Source organism: Elephas maximus, chromosome 19, assembly GCF_024166365.1.
Source record: "Elephas maximus indicus isolate mEleMax1 chromosome 19, mEleMax1 primary haplotype, whole genome shotgun sequence".
Lineage (NCBI taxonomy): Eukaryota > Metazoa > Chordata > Mammalia > Proboscidea > Elephantidae > Elephas > Elephas maximus.
The window spans coordinates 57,255,584-57,278,879 of NC_064837.1; the positions used below are offsets into that span (position 1 = coordinate 57,255,584).

The 23,296-nt window shown below is 43.2% G+C and overlaps 1 protein-coding gene and 1 pseudogene across 1 annotated transcript in view; one reads left to right on the forward strand and one right to left on the reverse strand.

The window, feature by feature from the left end:
- PRKCA (protein kinase C alpha) overlaps positions 1-23,296 on the reverse strand; it is a 483,515-nt gene that overhangs the window by 161,168 nt on the left and 299,051 nt on the right. The gene's annotated exons all lie outside the window — the stretch shown is intronic.
- LOC126062561 (60S ribosomal protein L10-like) lies at positions 6,816-7,470 on the forward strand (annotated as a pseudogene).

The following is a 23,296-nucleotide window of genomic DNA, read 5'->3' on the forward strand; positions in this document are numbered from 1 at the left end:
CTGAACTACTCCACAGGGTTTCCAAGGAGTGGCTGATGGATTTGAACTGCCAAACTTTTGGTTAGCAGCCGGTCCCTTACCACTGCGCAACCAGAGCTCCAGAGATGCAAGCACAAATGGAGGGGAAGATATATACCTAATGAAGATTGCCAAGGAACCAAGGAACAGAAGCAGAAAAGAGACAAGAACTTTCCCCCCAGAGTTGACAGAGAGACAGAAAGCCTTCCCCTAGAGCTGGCAACTGGAATGTGGACTTATAGCCTCCTACACTGTGAAAAAAATAAATTTCTGCTTGTTAAAGCCACTCATTTGGGGTATTTCTGAGATAGCAGAACTAAGGAACCAAGATACCTTCCTTTAGCATCTGCCTATGATGCACCCCCACCACCCATTTGTCAGTCTGTCCTACTGTGATGGGTTGTGTGCTGCCGGAAGCTCTGCCATGAGTATTTTAAATACTATCAGTGTCACCCATAGAGGACAGGTTTCAGCAGAGCTTCCAGACTAAGACTAGGAAGAAAGGCCCAGTGAACCCCCTAGGTTGGAAGGCACTCACAATACACAGTGGCTGCAACTATGGACTTGAGCATACTTGAGCATGATTTTGAAGATGGCGCAGAACTGCGCAATGTTTTGTTCTGTTGTACATGAGTCAGAGCCGACTTAAGGGCAACTAACAACAGCAACAACATTATGCACCTATCTTTACACCTTCCCTCCTCGTTTTAGTACAAGCATTGCTGCATTTCCCTGCTGTGTGCTGGCGCTTCCAGAACAGGCACAAATGTCAATCTCTTTTCTTTTTTTTTTTTAACAAATAGGAGGGAACAATAACACACTTCCTTCCAACTTTGACTTTCAGTGCATCCTGAACAATGCCTCCCAGGGCTCAACCTAAAGAATAACGACAAAAATAGTACTTGTTGAGACATCCATCAGGTCTGCATCAGAGAACAAACCAGAAATTTAGGCCTCCAATCCCTACATCTTAAATCACCAGCACTGTTTGCTCAGCTCTTTGAAAAACTTGAGGTTTGCCCCCAGAATGGCAGAAACTACTATCACGTTGGCAATGAGTTTTTTTTTTTTTTTTGGAAGTAAAACAAGTAGCTACCAAAATTATCACAGAGAATATGCTAATATGTCTACTGTGTTACAGTAAAGGCAGAGACTTGGTGCTATTTGCCGCGACAAATATTTTGTCTCCAGTTCTTCTCCCCTTCTGTGAATGGAAGCGGCAAAATAGAGACTGGAGCAAAGACGCGGGGGAGAGGCACGGCACTGAAAGGTTTTAGTGTGTGTAGCGCTAGGTGATAATGTGACTGCTAGTATTTTAACAGTTAATATTTTTACTGTTAACTAGTTTAACTTTAAAGAATTTCACAATTAAAAGAAAAAAGGAAATATACCCAAACTACCTGGAAGCCAGTGCCCTGGTGTTACCAACTGAAAGGCGGCCCCCACCTTCACTTCCACCCCACCTCCAGCCCTCCACCTGCATGGCAGAGGGTTCAAAAACCTATTTCCAGCTTACCTGTCTATTCATCCTCTCAAATATGATGCTGTCAGGAGGATGGAGTGGGAAAATGAGGTTGGATCAATTTACAGGGTCCACCTTAGTTTTCAAAGGGGTTGCACTATTTCCTTCTATCTTGTGATATTGCCATGGAGGGTCAAAGAAGGACAGAACTCAATTTACAGATGGAGGAACTGAGGCTCAGGAAGTAAATGACTTCACCAAGATCACATGGTTAGTAAGTAGTAAAATCACGTTGTCAACCCAAGCCTCTTGACTCAGTTGGTGAACGAATGCAAATTAGCCACCTACTACAGGTGCAGCTCTGTCCTAGACGACGTGTTGTTGTTAGCTGCCCCTGACTCATGGCAACCCCATGCACAACACAACAAAATGCTGCCTGTTTCTGTGCCATCCCCCTGATCAGTTGGGAACTGTTGTGATCCACAGGGTTTTCACTGGTTGATTTTTGGAAGGAGATCGCTAGGCCTTTCTTTGTAGTCCATCTTAGTCTGGAAGTTCTGCTGAAACCGGTTCAGCATCATAGCAACATGCAAGCCTCCCCTGACAGGCAGGTGTTGGCTACGTATGTATCAGCTGGGAATTGAACCCAGGTCTCCTGCATTTGAGGCTAGAATCCTACCACTGAACCACCACTGTCCCCATATTAGATGTTATACCAAAGTAAGATCACAGTAGTATACTGGGCGATAAGGCTCATTCTGGGATCAGGATGAACAACGATGCCAAAACTCAGTTCTTTTTCAAGTAACTCAAACAGACAGAGCAGAAGGCTCTTTTCCCCAATCCCAATCCCAGAACAGGAAAAAAGTTAAAATGTAAATTGTGATATGGAAATAAATGATAATGGCATCTTCCACCTTCGGTATCTCTAGGTTGCTGTTTCTATTATCACAAAATGTCCAAGCTGGAGTAGAAAGACAGATACCCCTGAATTCCACTAGAGGGGAATAGAATGACATCAAGGGATGTGAGTCAAAGGAGTTTTAAAATGTGCCAGCACCAGAGGAGAGAGGAATCCTGCAGTCACTGCCATTTGGATGAATTTGTATTTTAGAGCGCGCATACCCCTCTCCTTCAGACAGTTACTCCAAACGAGTTAAATCAGGCTGGAATTTTATTCAGTCTCTATCACACATGCAATTCGAACATTTTGTTCTTTCTGTAAAGTGATTTTTCTATTACTCTTTGTCAAGCCCACAGCATTTAACAGCCAAGCCAGTATCATTTCACAAAGAATCTAACTGGTATCCATAAGTGGATACGTCCTGTATAAACGGAAGCGTCAGCAGGGCAGGTACTCAGTGATACATGCTGCCATGGGGGTCCTTCTCATGATCCATGGAACGACGAAGAGTTTATTCATCAGTATTTTGAAAAGTAATGATCTAGTGCAGTGCTTTCTACAGGACTTCTGCAGTGATGGAAATGTCTTATATCTGCACTGTCCAATATGGCAGCAGCTAGCTGCATGTGACGGGCCCTGGTGGCGCAATGGCTAAGAGCTTTGGCTGTTAACCAAAAGGTCAGTGGTTTGAATCCACCAGCTGCTCCTTGGTAACCCTAGGGGGCAGTTCTCCTCTGTCCTATAGGGTCACTATGAGTTGTAATTGACTCCACAGAAACGGGTTTGATTTGGTTTGGTTTTCTGTCCAGTTATTTCAAGAAAGTTTGACACTCTCTCCCAGTCTGTCTTGGCCATGATGGTTACTTTTGGGGAGCAATGGGAGAAAAGGATCAGGTAAGCCACATGTGAAGGAACCCTGGTGGTGCAGTGGTTAAGTCCTTGGCTGCTAACCAAAACGTCAGAGCAAACGGTGGGTTCAAACGGCTGACCTTTCGGTTAGCAGCTGAGTGCTTAACCACTGTGCCATCAGGGCTCCTTCCCTAGGAAATCCTATGGGGCAGTTCTACTCTTTAACACAGGGTCAGTTTAAGTCGGGATTCACTCGATGGCATATAACAAGCCACATGTGGCTACTGAGCACTTGAAATGTGGTGACTTCTATAGAAGAACTAAATTTTTAATTTAATTTACTTTTAATTCATTTAAATTTAAATAGCCACAGGCATCTTAGTGGCTGCTGTATTGGACAGTGCAATTTGAGAACACATTTCCCAGAGACATCTCCTTATCTGCTCATCTATGATTCTTCTCCCGAACTGCTCCCCAAAAGTCCCTTATGGCCGAGACAGACCATGAGAGAGCGTCAGGCTTTCTTGAAATAAATGAATAGAAAACCAAGCCAAACCAAACCGGTTGTTGTTGAGTCAATTCCGACTCACAGCAACCCTACAGGACAGAGTAGAACTGCCCCACAGGGTTTCTAGGGAGTGGCTGGTGGATTTGAACTGCTGACTTTTGGGTTAGCAGCTGAGCTCTTAACCACTCCACCACCAGAGCTCCAAACTGGACAGAATGGACTATTAATCAGTGGTTGGGTATCTCTTTTGAACTGGCCCTTTCATGCTAACCCCACTTTACCATCCTAAATCTGGCTTCATAGCGGTGTATCTGTGATTGTCTCCTTGTGGCTTGCTTCCCCCTCTACAGCCTGTCCTGGCCAGACTACTCCTCATGATTCACTGCCTGGCATACATCACTCCCTTGTTCAAAAGCCTCGAGTGGCTCCCCACTGCCCACTTAGTCCAGCCACAATCTGACCAAATCTAATTGTCTAACCCCCTTTTCTACCACAGGGTTCCTTATCACCTCACTTGTCTGGTGTCTCTGCTCACTGGGCTCCCTTATTTGGACAGCCTCTCTTTTTTTCTCCCCTGCCCCTTCTCATCTTAAGTTCTAATTGATGCCTTTCTCCGTGGGATGGCCTCTTCCCTGAGGCCTTCTCTAACTGCCTCCACTCACAGTTTTCCCCTCTTGTTTCGTAGCCTGTGCTGGGTCCATCTACCCTTTTCTGAGCGTCTATGAAAGAACCTTTGTTATTTATCCGTTTTCTCAATACATCCTTGATTTGTCCCCACCTCAGGGCCTTTGCACTAGCTGTCCCTCTGCCTGGTACCAGGTACCCCAGCTGTTCACATGGAAGCTTCTTGTCATTCAGGGCTCAGCTCAGCTGTTCATCCCCCCAGGGAGGTTTTCCTGACACCCCAATCGAAAAGATATCCCTGGTCCTCTGTATCTCATTATTTTAATGGTATCTCTTCATATCACTGAATCTGAAATTATCTTCCACATTCAGTTTTAACTTGTTTAATTTATGCCTTTTTTTTTCTTTTGAATGTAAAATTCCATGAGTAGAGGGGTCTTGTTCACTGCTGAACCTCCAGTGCCCAGAACTGACATTCATTGGGCTTTTCACATATGTGTGTGGAATGAAAGAACCTTGTATTCCATTCCAATGGACTGTATACTCTTGGAGATCAGAGATGTATCTCATACTTCTTGGGCTCCCAAACCCAGAGAAGAGTAACTCGCAGGCGGAAGGAACACAATACAAGTTTGCTGAAAAGGATGATGACGGTGGAACATAACCCAGGCTGTAGCTTTCACAACCTACTATGGTGGGTGGTACTTCATTAAATGAAGTTACCTTGCAAATTAACCACCCGAGGTTTCTCAACAGACCAGTTGACATCTCTTTTTAAAAGCCAGCCTTACACTTAGCCCAAAAAGATCTGGCTAAGGTTGTTATTTAAGGATAGAATAATCAAGAAACAGTTACATTGTTAGCAGTTTAGGAAAAATTTGAATTTTATCTGATTTTGCTTGTGTATTTATACTGCTACCACGATGACATAGAGGGAGTATTTCAACCGGTCCTACCAAAGCAATGGGGTATGGCCCCATTCTACCAGAAAAACCAAACCCGTTACCAACAACTCGATTCCGACAAACAGCACCCCTATAGGACAGAGTAGAACTGACCCATAGGGTTTCCAAGGAGTGCCTGGTGGATTCAAACTCCTGACCTTTTGGTTACCAGCCTAGTTCTTAACCACTACGCCACCAGGGTTTCCATTCTACCAGAAGGAAATAGGAAAGGCAATACTTTTTGCTGTGACCCTTAATGCCAGTCATCCAGGAAAGGGAAGAGAAGTTTGAGTATGCAAGAGAGCTCCTGGCTCTGGTCTTGGCATTAGGCTTTCTCACAAATCAGCAGTTTCCTGGGAAAGTTCAGTGCCCTCAAGGTTAGTGAGCTAAGCACCGGACAAGTATTACTTTGACATTTTATTTTCTGGGGGGATATCAAGCTCCCATACTAAAATGAAAACCACATCACAGGAGAGAACACCCCCACAGGTCTTACTATGACTCACTTTAAATTCCTGGGTTCCTGCTCTTTTGTTCTTGAGTGCTGATTGAAGGAAGTGAGCCATCTTATGGGGCTTAGGATCTGCTTGGCTGTGCTAAAATTTTGGTGGTGAACATGTCTGTTTGTAATTGGCTTCCTTCCCCTACTGTTTATCTCATTTCTCCGGTGACAGATGGAGATGGCCATTGTTTGCATGCAACTGATGAGGAATAACTCAGTGTTCATGAGGAACCTGCAGAAGGCTGTTGGTGTGTCATTAGGCTTTTTATTAAACTTATTTTTAAAGAGCCTTTTCTTAATGTTGGCTTTCCAAATAGTTGCAAATCCCAGCTAAGGTTTAACACCGCAAACATATCTGAGGATCAGAAGTAATTCTGACACAACGAAACATGTTGCTTCAGATGAGATTTTCTTGATCACACCTGGAACCTCTAGGCAGCCAGGAGGTAGTAGCTCTTACCCTTACGTGCACATCTCCTGTGACAGTTTCCAAGAAAACACATGAACTCAGACACCAGAGCAGCTACATGTCAGAGCCCACGCATCTGTCCCCAAAACCGTACCCTATCCCGTCAACGACACACATACTTTAAGGTCATTTTCACATAACTCCCATCCCAAGAAACACAAGCTTTGGAAAGAAAGCTGGTTCTAATAAAGATGTGAAAGATGCTGTCTTCCTAAATGGAGCATATGATCCTCCTGGCTGATATTTTGTGGTCAAAACAGGTGGTATGATTTCACTGACATTACCAGATTTTCCAAGTAGTAAATTTAGAGCAAAGTATGTCCTTAAGCATAAAGAGTAAGAGGAAATGGGGTTTGCAGGTCCTTGGAGAAGGAACAAGCACATCTGTAGTTGTCTCCATGGATAAAATCATCATTTTGATTAGCTTCAAATAGAAACATTTATAGGCACATCTGAATTCCAGCTCTTACAGTATCAACAAGAAAATGCTAATTGCTCTTTTCCTTTGGTGCATCACAAAGACCTTGGTGTCACCATGGGCTATCACCTTACCTGGTGTTATTGGTACTGTAAGAACAAGTTCTACCCAGAGTCCCACTTCTGCTGAGGTGTCCCTGATACCAAGATCCACATCTTTGACCCCCAGTGAAAGAAGGCTAAAGTGGGTGAGTTCCCACTCTGTGGTCACATGGTGTCTGATGAATATGGGCAGCAATCCTCAGAAGCCCTGGAGGCTACCTGTATTTGTGCCAACAAGTACATGGTGAAAAGCTGAGGCAAAGATGGCTTTCACATCTGAGTGTGGCTCCATCCTTCCATGTCGTCTACATGAACAAGAGGTTGTCCTGTGCTGGGGCTGACAGGCTCCAGACACGTATGTGAGGTGCCTTTGGAAAACCCCAGGGTGCAGTGGCCAGAGTTCACACTGGCTAAGTCATCATGTCCGTCGTACCAAGCTTTAAAACAAGGAGCATGTGATTGAGGCCCTATGCACGCCCAAGTTCAAGTACCCTGAGCACCAGAAGATCCACATCTCCAAGAAGTGGGGCTTTATCCAGTTTAACACTGATGAGTTTGAAGACATGGTGGCTGAAAAGCACCTCTTCCCAGATGGTTGTGGAGTCAAATACATCCCCAGTTGTAGCCCGCTGGACAAGTGGCGGGTCCTGCATTCACGAAGGTCTTGGTAGCACTGCTCCCCCTGACCTGTACCCACCAATAAACCAACCTTCATGCCCCCCCCCCCAAATGCTATTTCATGCAACACAAACACCTAGCATTCTCTTGGGTTGGCTCTGTTAGGTCCCTGAAGCCTATACTCCCAAGATTTCACTGACTGGGACAGCTCAATTAATCCAAAATCCCCGTGTCAGCAGGGAGCCTCCATTCCGGTCAAACATCAAGACCCACCTGAGTCTTCTCCATGGAAATTCCAGTTTCCCTGTAGACAGGCTATAAGGGGTTAATATTTGTTTGGCACAGAGGCATAAGCAGAACTAAGTGTTTGAAAGAGCCTAGCTAAACTTGTACTGATGGATGGATAAAGACTTATTTTTACCCCATCGCCAGAGGACAGCTTCATCATGGAACTTCAGAGCTGAGTTATTTTCAGATGCTCCAAGATAAAACACATCCCAAGCCTCAAGGCTATTTTGTTAACTGCAAGACAGAGCTATTTACTCTTATAAAATATGCACAGAATAATTAACGAAGAGGTTGGCAGAAATTCCAGCTCTCCAGGTACAGTAAATGCTTGCAGACTCCTGGGGACGGCTGACAAGGAGATACCCCGACAGGCCACAAGCTGTTCTCAGCATCAACAGGGCTGCTGAAAACTCAGTCACTTTGGTTTTCAGAACCACTCAGCCTCCATGTACTAGGACCTGAGCTCCTCCCATTAGCAGACATTGCTAGGTCCCTGACCAAAATCCATTCCTCTTTCTTTCCTTATTAATACATCTCTGATTTTGCTGGAAACACAATATGTCTACCTAACAAAATGTATTTCCCAGCTTCTCTTGCAGCTATGGGTGGCCAGGTGGCATAGCTCTGGTCAGATGTAACACAAATCGGTGGAGGAACTTACAGAAAAAAACAAAACAAAAACAAAACTCTTTTCCTGTTTCCCTCCCCGCCTTGTTGCTACCTTTTTCTTCTTCCTACCTGGAGGTGGGATAGCCATCTTAGAGTACATGTTGTTACTGTTAGTTACCATCCAATCGACTCCAACTCATGCAAATTTATGTACAAAACAAATGTTGCTGGGTTCAGAGGTGATCCTAATCCCTCTTCAGAAATGGAGTGTTTTGGTAACTATCTTAAAGAGGGCGGTTCTTCAAGAAGTTAAACACAGAATTACCATATGACTCAACAATTCAACTCCTAGATATATGCCTGAAAGATCTGAAAGCCGGGACTCAAACAGATACTGGTACAACAATGTTCATTACAGAAATATTCACAATAGCCAAAAAGTGGGAACCACTCAAATGTCCATCAACTGATGAATGGATAAACAAAATGTGTTACATCTACCTACTCAATGGAATATTACTTGGCTATAAAAACAATGAAGTACTGATATATGCTGCAATGTGGATGATCCTTGAAAACATGATGCTAAGTGACAGAAGCTAAAAACAAAAGGTCACATGTTGTGTGGTTCCATTTATATGATATATCCAGAAGAGGTAAATCCATACAGACAGAAAGCAGAGTGGTGGTTTCCAGGGGCTGGGGGAAGGGGAAAATGGGGGGTGATTCCTTAATGGGTACACGGTTTCCTTTTGGGGTGACAAACATGCTTTGGAACTAGATAGAGGTCGCAGTTGCACAATACTGTGAATGTATTAAATATCACTGAATAGTGCACTTTAAAATGCTTAATTTTATGTTATATGGATTCTACCTTGGTGTATAAAAGGAGGGGGATGGAGCTGGATTTTCCCAAAGCTCAGAAAACAGGCACCATAGAGCCTGTTCCATGTGAGGCAGAGTGGCTTTGTGACTTTTATCCATTTCCCAAAGTTTTCACTGACTTAGGAAAAAGCAGAATGGGTAATTCCTCTTGTTGCTGCCACGTTAACAGGGTGACACAGCTCATGGAGGAAGCTGCTCTCTGAAAGCTACACAAACCATTCTGTATGGGGCACAGTTTACGGATCTGCGGATCTGCATACTCAACGACCCCACTGTGGCCACTTAAGGGAAGATGTCCCAGTGTGGCTGACTTGAAATTTTTTTTTTTAATTACCCCAAAAGCCTGTGTTCTTAGATGTTTGGGGCTGTTTCTAGGTAACAACCACGGACATCTCAGCCTAGTCTTCCTTTTCTGTTACCTTATAACCTCATCACGGGATTAGGAAAGAAAAGAAGGGATTTTTAAAAAGATCAGTTTCCTGGGCATTGTATAGGCAACTTTGCACCCACCTTCCTTCCTTCCCTCCCTAAAAGGAACTTTAATAAACTTCGTAACACATCTGCCTAATGAGGCTCTGCCTGACATCGGGTGGAAGAGAGAGAACGAGTTGAACGGGGTTTGGCAGTTGAGTGCTGCCAAACCCCGTGGGTTGCAGGAATGTGCACAGGCTGGCCATTCCTCAAAGGCTCTCATTTCATGGATGGCGATAATGATATTCATTTGAGGGGCATATTATACCCCTCTGTTGCATATACAAGCCAGCTTTAATGAATATTTTTTAAAACTTCCCGTGGGGAAAATAGGCCACGTGAAAGTGCCAGGCCTTCAACTGTCACTTCCTCACAGGGACAAAAGGAACAAACCCAACAGCCCTACTTAGATGCAGCCAGCTACTGCTCTCCCTGGTAAAAGCTCTTCAGGCTTCTGCCTACATGTTTGGCTAAAAGGCTTCCCTAAACCTACAGTTACTTGGAGGGGCTTACACCTGCCAAAGTCATAGGCCAATTTGGAATAGTTTCCACAGATGATGGGGAAGAAGGTGAGAGGAGAGAGACTCCAATTGTCTGCTTTTGCATCCATCTCGGGCTTACAAAATCTAACAGTTCATGGAGGGACTCAGTTGTAGGTATCTTGGTGAAGAGTCACTGCTTTCGCCATTTTGCAAAGTTATTTTCCTGACCCTCGGTTCTCCAACTGACTTAGAATACCAAAAAAAACAAAACAAAACTGCCAAGACCAGGTTTTAAAAGAGGAAAAATCCATAAGCCTTACTTTCTCAGTTGCTGAGAGACAAGTATGTGTTATATGGGGCTAATTATGGGTCAGTGGGCTCAACTTCATTCATGTGTTCTCCCCCTCCTTGTCTACTTCCCAGGGCAAGTCTAAAGGTTCTAAAAATTAACAAAAGAGAAACCATGATGATGGATGAAATGAAGGGGAGAAGGGAAAGAGGCAGAAACAATTGGTTCCTGAGCAAGTGGGGCACAGCCCCCTTAGCTGTAATTCTCCTCTTCAGATAATCAGCAGAGGTCTGTGTCCCCAGCCTAACCCTACAGCACCCAGGCATGTAGTTCAGAATACGAGAGTTTCCCAGAATACGAAATCTCTGGAGTCACAGATTCTTTAATTAAAATTCATGAGTAAGGTCTCTAATATTGTAACCCCTTGTTACCTGAGATCTGCTACTTACCTTTCTTTGAGAGCTATAGTTCTCAAAACTGTACCTGATATTACCGTACCTCCGGTTTTTTCTTTTTAATTGTGATTTTAAAGTCATTCTTCAAAAAAAAATCATAACGATAGGTCCAAAAATAGTTGACCTCTTTATTTCATAAATGGAATATTTGTAAAATGTGTATCTAGAGAGTATAGGTCGGAAGGTAAAAAATATACATACACACAGAGTAAAAAATGAATGAGAACAAATGGAAAAATGGATAAATGAACATTAATGGTGGTAACTCTACCATCTCCAGAACAAGACCCTTACAATAGTGTACTAGAAGAGTAACAATAATGGTATCCTTAATTAAAAAATTAGGGTGGCACCTGCTTCCACTGATCCTACTCAACTAGGTGACCAAACTTTGTAACACAATATATTTCTGGCATCAGAAAAGGCCCTGAGAAATTAGTCTGCTGCCTCTTGGCCTGACAGAACCCCAATATCAGTCCAAAACTCTAATAACCGTTTAGCTCTAACTGAAACATAACAAGGCCCTACTCTCCTAGATAATCATGAAGCTGCTTTATCCAAAAGTCCTTCATGTTCTTCAAAATAACTTTATTGGAAAAAGGAAGGGCTGGTGGTAATCGAGTGGTTCTATGGAGTGCTGACCCAATTACAATGTGGTTTTTAAGGAATAAGGGTGAACGATTTGCCCTTCTGTGGCCACAGTCAGGAGGCTGCCCCGTGGTTTCTTCCCTATTTGGATCCGGGGTTTGGTAGTGGAGGCAGCTCCCAGCTAAAAAAAAAAAGTCCATGCATAATTCACCAAGATGGATGGAAGGAGGGTAAAGAGGGACAAAATTTGGTCTGTTTCCCCTGGTTCATCAGCAAATTTGCTCTGTTTTGATCTCAATGTCCCTGTAATCCTCTCCCTTTGATATCAACGAAGCTGGCATAAGTCAGATAACAACTAGAGACATCTGGTGGCAGACAGGCGAGGCTCCTCTGAAGAACAAAGTCCGGCTTCAATCCCAGCCAACGTGCCAGTGGGGGAAGAGCCCAAAGCCAGATTACAAACATGAAGGAAAACAGCCCACATCTAGGAAGGACCAAAGACATGAAACTGACCAGATATTCCATTTTAAAAACCCAGTCAATCACCCTGTTCCCATCAAGTCCTGAGATGAAACAGCTCCCTGAACATCTGCCCCCTCTGATCTCGGGCTCCTAGCATTTTTCATTAGGAAAAGACAGAACAACATGTTACAATGCATTTTGTGTCACTGTTCCAGAGGCTGTATTTTATAAATGCTGTGTTAATCAGAATTATAATGAGGAATTAGATTTAAAAAAAAAAATACCGTGAGCTGCTCCGCTCTGTGTCCCTGTCTCTCATCTCTGATCCAGCCCGTGGCAAAGCAAGAGTTCCCACTCCCACCAAGAAGATGGCTACGGCCCCACCCTTTAACCCTCTAGTAGCTTCCCATTACCCTTGAGAGATTCTTCCCACCCCCTGCCCCCTCTCCCAGCTCTTTGTTCCCTCACCGTCTAACCTTCCACGTGTTCTTTTTTTCCCAGTTTGTTTTCTCTGGAATTTATGCCACTTAGTGGTTAAGTGCTATGGCTGCTAACCAAAAGGTTGGCAGTTCGAATCCGCCAGGCGCTCCTTGGAAACTCTATGGGGCAGTTCTACTCTGTCCTATAGGGTCGCTATGAGTCAGAATCGACTCGAGGGCACTGGGTTCTGGGTTTACCACAATTGTAACTAACTGTGTGATGACGGCTCAGAGCAAATCTGTCTCTCTCATTAATGTGTAGACTCCACCCAGTGGTTTCCACCATATTGGGAATGCGCTTTGGTAGTGGGGGACAGATATGGTTCTGCCCGTTTCCACGCGCAGTCTACCCCTAATCCACGGAGATGGATGGAAGCAGCCCTTGTGCCTTATTCATTTTTTTCTTTTTTAAACAAATAGACTTTAATTTTTAGAGTTGTTTTAGGTTTACAGAAAAATTGAGCAGAAGGTACAAGAAGAGTTCTCATACACTCCCTCTTCCCCTGCCCGAACCAAAATTAAACCCATTGCCGTTGAGTCAATTCCCACTCATAGTGACCCTACAGGACAGAGTAAAACTGCCCCCTAGAGTTTCCAAGGAGCGCCTCGTGGATTCGAATTGCTGACCTTTTGGTTAGCAGCCATAGCACTTAACCACTACACGACTAGGGTTGCCCCCCCCCCGCCCCCACCAGTTTCCCCTATTATTCACAACCTCCACTGGTGTGGTACATTTGATACAACTGATGAACTAATATCCATACATTATTATTTACTAAAATCAGTTGCCAACAGTTGAATCTATCGCATGGAGACCCCATGTGTATCGGAGAGTAAAACTGTGCTCCACAGACTTTTCAACGACTAATTTTTCAGAGCAGATTGCTAAGCCTTTCTTCTGAGGGACCTCTGGGTGGGCTCGAACCTCTACACTTTTGGTTAGCAGCTGAGCACACTAACTGTTTGCACCACCCAGGGACTCTTATTATTAACTGAAGTCTAAAGTTTACATTAAGGAGCCCTGGTGGTACAAGGTTAAACACTTGGCTTCTAACCAAAAGGCTGGTGGTTTGAACTCACCCAGTGCTTCTCTGGGAGAAAGACCTGGCGATTTGCTTCCATAAAGATTACAGAAAAAACAAAAACAAAACCCCCTTTGGGTCAGTTCTACTCTGTCACATGAGGCCACTATGAGTCCCAATCGACTCAACAGCACCCAACAATAACAACATAGTTTTCATTAGGGTTCATGTTTTGTGTGGTACAGTTGTATGGGTTTTGACAAATACCTAATGTCATGTATCCACCATTACAGTACAACACAGAATAGTTTCACTGTCCTAAAAATGCCCTGGGCTCCATCTGGTTATCTACCCTATTCACTGTTGTACCCCCAGTGCTTAACACAGTGCCTGAGCCCAAGAGATGCTCCATAAGCATGTACAGGATGAAGTAAACAATGAGTGAATAAATCTCAATGCTACAAAGGCTCTTCATTGCAATTCACTCATTTTACATGTGAAGAAAGACTTTCTCAGAGATATTCAGCTGCCTAGTTTTGGGGCAGAACTAGGAACCAAGTCTTACGGTTGTGAGTGCAAAGTTCTTTCTGTCATAAGGGGAGTGGAGGGGGTGGTGGTGGTATAGACCGATACAAGGGCCTGCACACACACACACACGCACACATACACATTGTGTTAAACTAATTCCATACCATATATGGATTTCTGCATATTTTTATTTTTCATTTCATTCTTCCTAGAACTGGCATTCACGGACATACAGCAATTCATGATTTCTGAGGGCCCAGCCGGTCTGTCTAATTGGGCCCTCAGGAAGGACTATGAATTAGAAAAAGACAGGTCAATTTTTCTTGCCATCTGGAACTAGGATTCAGAGTAGTGATGAACGGCTTATTGCCTACAACTTCACTTGTTAGCAAAATGGCTGATGAAAGCATTGAACAATTTTTCTTAATTTTGGGCTTATAAGTAAACCATTGGGTGCTCAATCCAAGCAGCTTAGAGGGACCCCGGAGCTTAACTTCCTGTCCCAACATGCAGAGGAGGCCAGTGGGACATAAGGGGAGAGATTTCAGAAAACTGCACCTAAACCCGGGGCTGTGACCCTAATGTGGTGCTCTCTTCACTGCACCATGATGCCCTGACTTTGATGGTTATGGTTTGCAGTTTGCTTTAGCGGAACTGGAGGCGGCTTTACTGAAACTTTACTTCACTTTTCTAGTTAGTGAATATGGCAGCCTAGAAGGCTACAGTGGGAGGTGGTCAAATGCAGACATAGACAATTGATGTTCCTTCAGGCCTGGAATGTAGATAGTTCTCTACGAAAGGGTTGTTACAAACAGGATTTACAAGGCTGTTGTTCTAAAGCAGTATTTTTTTTTTTAAATAATTTTTATTGAGCTTTAAGTGAACGTTTACAAATCAAGTCAGTCTGTCACACATAAGCTTATATACACCTTACTCCATACTCCCACTTACTCTCCCCCTAATGAGTCAGCCCTTCCAGTCTCTCCTTTAGTGACAATTTTGCCAGTTTCTAACCCTCTCTACCCTCCCATCTCCCCTCCAGATAGGAGATGGCAACACAGTCTCAAGTGTCCACCTGATACAAGTAGCTCACTCTTCATCAGCATCTCTCTCCTACCCATTGTCCAGTCCCTTCCATGTCTGATGAGTTGTCTTCGGGAATGGTTCCTGTCCTGGGCCAACAGAAGGTTTGGGGACCATGACCGCCGGGATTTCTCTAGTCTCAGTCAGACCATTAAGTCTGGTCTTTTTATGAGAATTTGGGGTCTGCATCCCACTGCTCTCCTGCTCCCTCAGGGGTTCTCTGTTGTGCTCCCTGTCAGGGCAGTCATTGGTTGTGGCCGGGCACCATCTAGTTCTTCTGGTCTCAGGATGATGTAAGTCTCTGGTTCCTGTGGCCCTTTCTGTCTCTTGGGCTCATAGTTATCGTGTGACCTTGGTGTTCTTCATTCTCCTTTGATCCAGGTGGGTTGAGACCAATTGATGCATCTTAGATGGCCGCTTGTTAGCATTTAAGACCCCAGACGCCACATTTCAAAGTGGGATGCAGAATGTTTTCATAATAGAATTATTTTGCCAATTGACTTAGAAGTCCCCTTAAGCCATAGTCCCCAAACCCCTGTCCTTGCTCCGCTGACCTTTGAAGCATTCAGTTTATCCCAGAAACTTCTTTGCTAAAGCAGTATGTTTTTACCCAAGTAACAGGGCTGCATGTATGGTTCACCTCCCAGATCAACTCCTCAATCCCAAAGTACTATCATCACAGATCTAACAGAATATAATCACACTGCAGCATCTACTCTCCTTCCTTTGTAAAAGAACCCCAATTTGGGGGCACACTGAGACTTGAAGTGAAAGGTGACATTACCTAGCCTCCCTGCAGCTAAGAGTGGGCCTGTGACAAAAGAGATGAAAGTAGACTGTTGTGTGGAACTTCCTGGAAAGCTGCTTAGAGAAAGGTTGCTCAAAAGGAGAGTGAAGAATACCAAAGACACAAAGTAATTATGAGCCCAAGAGACAGAAAGGGCCACATAAGCCAGAGACTACATCAGCCTGAGACCAGAAGAACTAGATGGTGCCCAGCCACAACCGATGACTGCCCTGACAGGGAACACAACAGAGAACCCCTGAGGGAGCAGGAGAGGAGTGGGATGCAGACCTCAAATTCTCGTAGAAAGACCAGGCTTGATGGTCTGACTGAGACTGGAAGGACCCCAGAGGTCATGGTCCCCAGACCTTCTGTTAGCCCACGACAGGAACCATTCCCAAAGCCAACTCTTCAGACGGGGATTGGTTTGGACTATCAGATGATACTAGTGAGGAGTAAGCTTCTTGGATCAAGTAGACACATGAGACTATGTGGGCAGCTCCTGCCTGGAGGGGAGATGAGAGGGCAGAGGGGGTCAGAAGCTGGCTGAATGGACACGAAAATAGACAGTAGAGAGAAGGAGTATGCTGTCTCATTAGGGGGAGAGCAACTAGGTGTATATAACAAGGTGTATATAAATTTTCGTATAAGAGACTGACTTGATTTGTAAACTTTCAGTTAAAGCACAATAAAAATTAAAAAAAAAAAAAAAATCCAAACCAAACCCACTGCCATGGTGAGCCCTGTGGTACAGTGGTTAAGAGCTCAGCTGCTGATCAAAACTTCAGCAATCTGAATCTACCGGCTGCTCCTTGGAAACCCTACGGGGCAGATCTACTCTGTTCTATAGGGTCACTATGAGTCAGAAAAATCACATAGTTGGTGTTAAGTAAAAGCTTGGTAGATGAACGAAAAAATAAGGAAGAGAGGTTGCTCAGCTGGGACAGGTATCCTTTTTGCCCTGTGGCATGTTAACACAAAGGTGACAGCTGGAGCTTCTGCAGCCATTCTGGACCTAAGGTAACTTTGCAGACGGAGGCCATGGGCTAAGGCAGCGCAACAGAGGCATCATAGCCTTGCTCTTGATGATTGTGAAACTGCTATATAAACCCTGGATTGCCTCCGTCCAGGTTCCTTTGTTTAAGGAATTCTTTCCTATTTAAGCTGCTGTAACTTGGGGTATTTCTCATATACGTACCTGCATGCAATTCTTACCTGATACACCTATGAATAACCATATCTCATGGGAAAATGGGATGTCTGCAGTATATCTATTCCTAAAGTCTCCTTGGCAGCAATGACAAAAAAACAAAATACAAAAACAAAAATATGCACATACCTCTAAAAGAGCTAGAAAAAAATAATAACAAGAGGGATTGACTTTTCTGGAACTACAGTATCTGACAACATAGTATTTGTTAGTCTTCACCATTTTGTAAGGTACTGTCCCCTTTTACAGATGAGAAAACTGAGGTCCAAGTAGTTTAAGAATCTGTCCCTAATCCACTGTTAAGCAGGGTTCAGACAGAGCTGGAACTTAACATACTTTGTATGAAATAGACATAGATATGATAATAGGTAGGAAACGGCAGTGTTTTTAAGAGCCCGTCAACAAATTTAGTAATATTGCTATTATATCAGAAGCTAGGATAAAAGAAAAATGTTGCAGAATTCATATATGTGAAGGTGCCTGGCACATGGGAGGTACTCCAAAAATATCAATTTCCAACTGGAGTTTTTTGAGCCCTAGCTTGAAACATAAAAAGGCACCTCAAAATTGTTTGAGAAGTGTTTGGTTAGATAATTTTGTTTTATTTCTAAGGCAATATACATGGAAATCTACAATCATTTAAAAAGTTGTACCTAAAAAGTGAGTTAGATTTAGAGTATCAAACTGCATTTGTTTGTGAAAGTATTTATAATAATGAGATCCACTTGTGCGCACCTGAAAAACAACGATGTCTCTTATGGAGACTGCTATGCATGTGGCCTCTAGCTTCTGTTCCTCAAGACCAGCGCTGTGCTGTCCTTGACTCAACTCCTAGGAGCCCGCACCAGCTCCAGGATTCTGGCTGAGAACTCTGAAAGTCACTGCTCCGCTTCATCTGTTGGTGGTGTCCAAGTTACCGAGGTGAGAAAAGTCAGCTGTTGCATGTCAAATACACCAATAAACAGCTGCTAATCAGATCTGCGGAGAAGATTTGATTTCATCCTGGAAATATATGCAATCCTGGTACACAATTGCAACTTCTGTCTATTTGCCTAATTCTAAACTTAATGTTCTATTCTTCTGAAATTGACATAATCAAGTTTACTATATTTATGCTCAGAATGTCAAATGAATAAACATGACTTTAGACATACTTCATAGTTTTAAAAGTCTGTGAAGGAGAAGCCCAATTATGACAATTTAAAGACAGAAAAGATAATTTCCTTCAACTGTCTGCAAGGAAAAAAAAAGGTTTTCTTCCCCTGGAAAAATTCACAATACTACAAATGAGATACTTATCTCTCAAGTTTCCATACAACTTAGCTAAGGACAAAAAAACTTCCAGCAGAAATCAGTGAAATAGTCTTAATTGCACATATGAATTCTGAATTTATATATGAAGAAATTAACAGAAATCAAAATTTTCTCAGTGTAAACGGTTATCTCTGCTAACTCAGTACTCCCCCGCAAACCTAGCACTTATCCTAACGGGATGTAAAAAGACTGAGGGTTCTATATGGGTGCTATACTTAAAGTGTTTATGTATTATCAATGTCAGATTTCTCCAAACACCAGAATGACCCCTAAAATTAGGCTTACGTACAACTACGTTATAAGTCAATCAAAATTGTCCATGATGTTTCCTGGGCGTTTAGAACATTTGTTGTTTTTCCATTCATTTCTCTACTCACACCGTAAGGCATGCTTAATAAAACAAGTACTTTTACAGCTCAATGATAAAAAGACAAATAACCCACTTATAAAATGGGCAAAGAATTTAAATAGACGTTTCTCCAGAGAAGATATACAAATGGCCAACATGCATATGAAAAGATGGTCAACATCATTAGTCATTAACCTCTAACCACTAACCAGTTGCCATGGACTCATGGCCTCATGTGTATTTGAGTAGAACTGTGCTCCATAGTGTTTTCAATGGCTGATTTGTTGGAAACAGACTGCCAGGCCATTCTTCCTAGGTGCTTCTGGATGGATGTGAACCACCAACTTTCTGGTAGCCAAGAGCTTAACCATCAGCGGCACCCAGGGACTGACTCCACATCCTGCTCCTTAGACATCGCTTACTATAGATACACATGCACTTTTCAGCACCTTTACCTCCTCACCCCTCCATTCATTCTTTCATCACAGTACTCACACGCTAACTAGTAGCAAAGTAGAAGCACCACAGTCTATGTTTAAAAAGCCAGTAATCATCTTACAGCCCAACACCATGAACAAGGAAGACGGAAGAAGGACTGACGCTTCTGAATTACAGTGTTGGTGAAGAATACTGAATATACTATGGACTGCCAGAAGAACGAAAAATCTGTCTCGGAAGAAGTACAGCCAGAATGCCCCTTAGAAGCAAGGGCGGTGAGACTCTGTCTCACATACTTTGGACACGTTATCAGGAGAGACCAGTTCCTGGAGAAGGACATCATGCTTGGGAAAGTAGCCGGCCAGAAAAAAAGAGGAAGGAAGATCCTTAATAAGATGGACTGACACAGTGGTTTCGGCAATGGGCTCAAACACAGCAACAACTGTGAGGATGGTGCAGGACGAGGCAGTGTTTTGTTCTGTTGCACACAGGGTTGCTATGAGTTGGAATCGACTCAACGGCACCTAACAACAACAGCAACACAATGATTGTCAATGCATCTTATAAACAGGGAAATTTGCAAAGGAAGAAACAAATCTGTCTTAAAAAAATACCTGAGTCATACAAATTGGATTTCATGGTGGCCTTTTAAGTCCCTAGGAGGTTGGCAAAATGATTACAGACAGGGAGGCCATGTGGAGTAAAGCGGTCAGGACTGCAGGCGGAAATCTGCTCTCCACCCCACAAATGCAACGTGTGGCTCTGGGCATATTATTTACCTTCTCAGGGCCTTCATTTTCTCACCTGTTAAGTGGGAAGTAGGTTGTGCGGCCCAAACCTGGCTGATTGTCAGGATCACCTGGGAAGCTTTTTTTTTTTAAAAAAAAAACAAAAAAAACCATCTTTTCATTGTGGAAAATTTCAAACTGAAGGAAGTAGAGCAAACAATGAATCCCCACGCACCCATGACCAGCTTAAACAATGGTCAGCTCCTGGCCTATTTCCATTCAGCAAGTACACCTGTAGGGTAATGCTATTCCGCTATATGCATCCCTCCCTAATAGAGTCAGCTTTGCTCTTCCCTGAAGCCTGCTGGGGATGAATTCAGGATGGACTGAGGCTAAGGTACAAGACCGGGAGTGGCATGACTGGGCCAGTGGCCAAGGCCAAAGAATGCCTTAGCAACAAGAAGGAAAACATCTGGGCCTGGATGTGAAGTCCCTGGGAACACTAACTGCCCAAGGATGTGGGAGAAAAACAATGAGCCTTGGTCCCAACCTGGAATGGTATACAAGCCTGGGTCCCTTACCAGGTGGTTGTGGAAAATACTCCAGCCCGCCGCCACTGGAGAAAGCAGCTGCTTGCCCGTGTCAGTAAGTTCGCCTGAATAAACGTATGAATCTGAAAAGGACTGTGTGTCAGTTCTCTGGATTATCTGCCAGGACGCACAGTGAGGGTCTTCCCTTGCTGGGGCTGTCCCCTGACAACACCCTACCCTCTTCCCTCTCCCCCCAACACCGCTGCTGGAGAGCTTTTTAAGAACGCAGATTCCTGGGCCATGCCCAGTGGCCTCTGGTTCATCAGGTCTATAATGGAACTAGTGAATTGCTTTTTCACTCTAAAGAGTCAGGTTTGGGAACCAAAGGCCTGGAGGACCCCTGACTTTTCTTTCAGAAACAAAGTTCCATCAGCATAGAAATGTACAAAACAAAAACACCATTGCATGCAATTTTAGGACAAATTTACAAAACAATAAAAATATGTGTTATATACAGTATGTACACTTTATAGTGCGACAGGCCACTGACCAAGAAGTTGATATTACTTGTTTCGATTTCAGCATGGACCTACCCAGCCCCTCAAGAATAAAAAACTCTGCTCAATACAGGCTTTCGGAGAAATTCCCAAAGAAGTTTCCCAGAATTTAGAATTGTAAAATGCAGAGCATTCCGAACTGCTCGCTTGGGAGCAGAGCGAAGCCCCCACTAGCAGCAAAGTGATAATTAGGTACATGAAAAATACTGCATGGCACCCAAACCTCAAAATGATACCAACTGAAGTGCTTCAATACACTCTGAGAGCTGCTGACGGAAATCAATGCCAATGAATGGATGCAATAATTGGCACCACCCAAACTCTAAAGTATATTGCCCAGCCAGATCCACTCAGAACGTTCTGAGTGGGTAAGCATGTTTATCTTTGACAATGGAGTGAAATGATTCTCTATGATTGTCTGAGCTTCCAAATGAACCCAACTTCCTGGTGGAGTGAAACCATCCCAATGAAACCCTCCATTCTTATAGGTGGCTGTGTTCAAAAACCAGTTGTTCACCTGACCAACTGCAACACAAAGAGCCTTAGCCAGAAAGACAAATGTTGCATTTTTGCCCTGAGATCACAAAATCCTAAAAATGGAAGGCACCAGCCAGCTACCCATACAGGTGATGAATTTTCTCAATTCAGAATATTGTCTTTACCTTGTTTTTACTGGAGAGTGAGTATGTGCAATCAAACGACGATATCCCCTGTAGTAAACATAAATCCGGAAGTGAGACCTGGCTGATTCTATGGTCATCCCAAACAACTCTTGTATTTGGGGATCAGACTCCATGTACCCAAGAAAAACGGGGCTGCATTTCAGCTGCTATCAGGAGGGGGCACTGAAAATTTTCAGCACATCCACCCCGGAAATCCACTAAGATGGACTTCCTAATCAGATGTTGCTACCAGAAAAAATAACTTTAATGGTTTGACATCTGTTCCCTGGGATCAATAACAAGACATACAGGAGGAGAAAATGACATGGTACGTTTTCTAAACTGGACCTCAACAATAACTCTTCTTATTTTTTACCAAGTAAGTTTACCTTTATAAATGCAAGATAGATTCGTGTGTGTGTTTTTAAACAGAGGGACTGATAGGGCAGTCTGTGCCTCCCTTCCAAAAAAGGACAAACTTTTTAAAGGTAATTCATAGCTTGCTTGCAAAAAGTCTGCACTTAAGTGATTATATATCTGAATTTGCCCCACTAAACAATGCAAATTGGAAAAGCAAGATAATCGTTGAACCCTAAACTCGAACTCGTTTGGCGAAAGTAGAACCAGTCCATCGTTTCTTAAGCATATTTTTCTCATAAGGCTAATGCTGTTTTGTTAATATTTTAATTTGAAAGCCAGCCAAGGAAGTCTGTGTCTCTTGACTTTTATTGTGACCCTATAGGACAGAACAGAACTGCCCCACAGGGTTTCCAAGGCTGTAAATCTTTGTAAAAACAGACTGCAACATCTTTCTCCCACAGAGCAGCTGGTGGATTCGAACCACCAAACTTTCACTTAGCAGCCCAGCGCTTAACCACTTTGCATGCTTATTCCTTCATTATTGGAAGTTAACATTGCAAATGACATCTTCATGCATGTAAGAATTTTTTACATTTTTGCATTCTTTTCTTAGAAGAGATTTCCAGAAGTGGAATAGCCATATCATTCTAGGGTTCTTGGTACATAGTGGCACACTGCTTTCAAAGAGTAGTACCAATTTACAATGCAAAGACATGCTGCTTTTATATATTCTCTGTACCAGCAATTGATATTATTCATTATGAAAAAAAAAAAAACCCAAAACTTTTGGCTAATTAAATACATGAGAAATGATACTTTGTTTTTCTAATTTTAATATCTTTGTTAGAGTACCAGAGTGCTTTTCCCTTTGGCTGTTTGTTAATTATATTGCCTCTATGGTGAGCTTTTTTTTTTTTTCAATTCTTTTGAAAGTGTAATTACCAGAGTCTTAGTGTTTTCCCTATAAATTTGTATGAGCTCCTTACTGTTGTTATTGTGTGTCGTTTCTGAATTCCAACTCATAACAACCCTATAGGACAAAGCAGAAATGCCCCATAGGGTTTCCAAGGCTATAATCATTACAGGAGCTGATTGCCAGGTCTTTTCTCCCTCGGAGCCACTGGTGGGTTCAAGCTGCCACTCTTTCGGTTAGCAGGTGAGTGCTTAACCACTGCACCACCAGGGCTCCTCCAACTCTTTGAGATTTCTTTAATTCTGTTGAATTGTGGTTTGCCTTTTGTTTAGCTTTATCTATTATATTTAACCCTTTAATCTCTCTGAAATTTATTTCCACGTCTGGTCTACA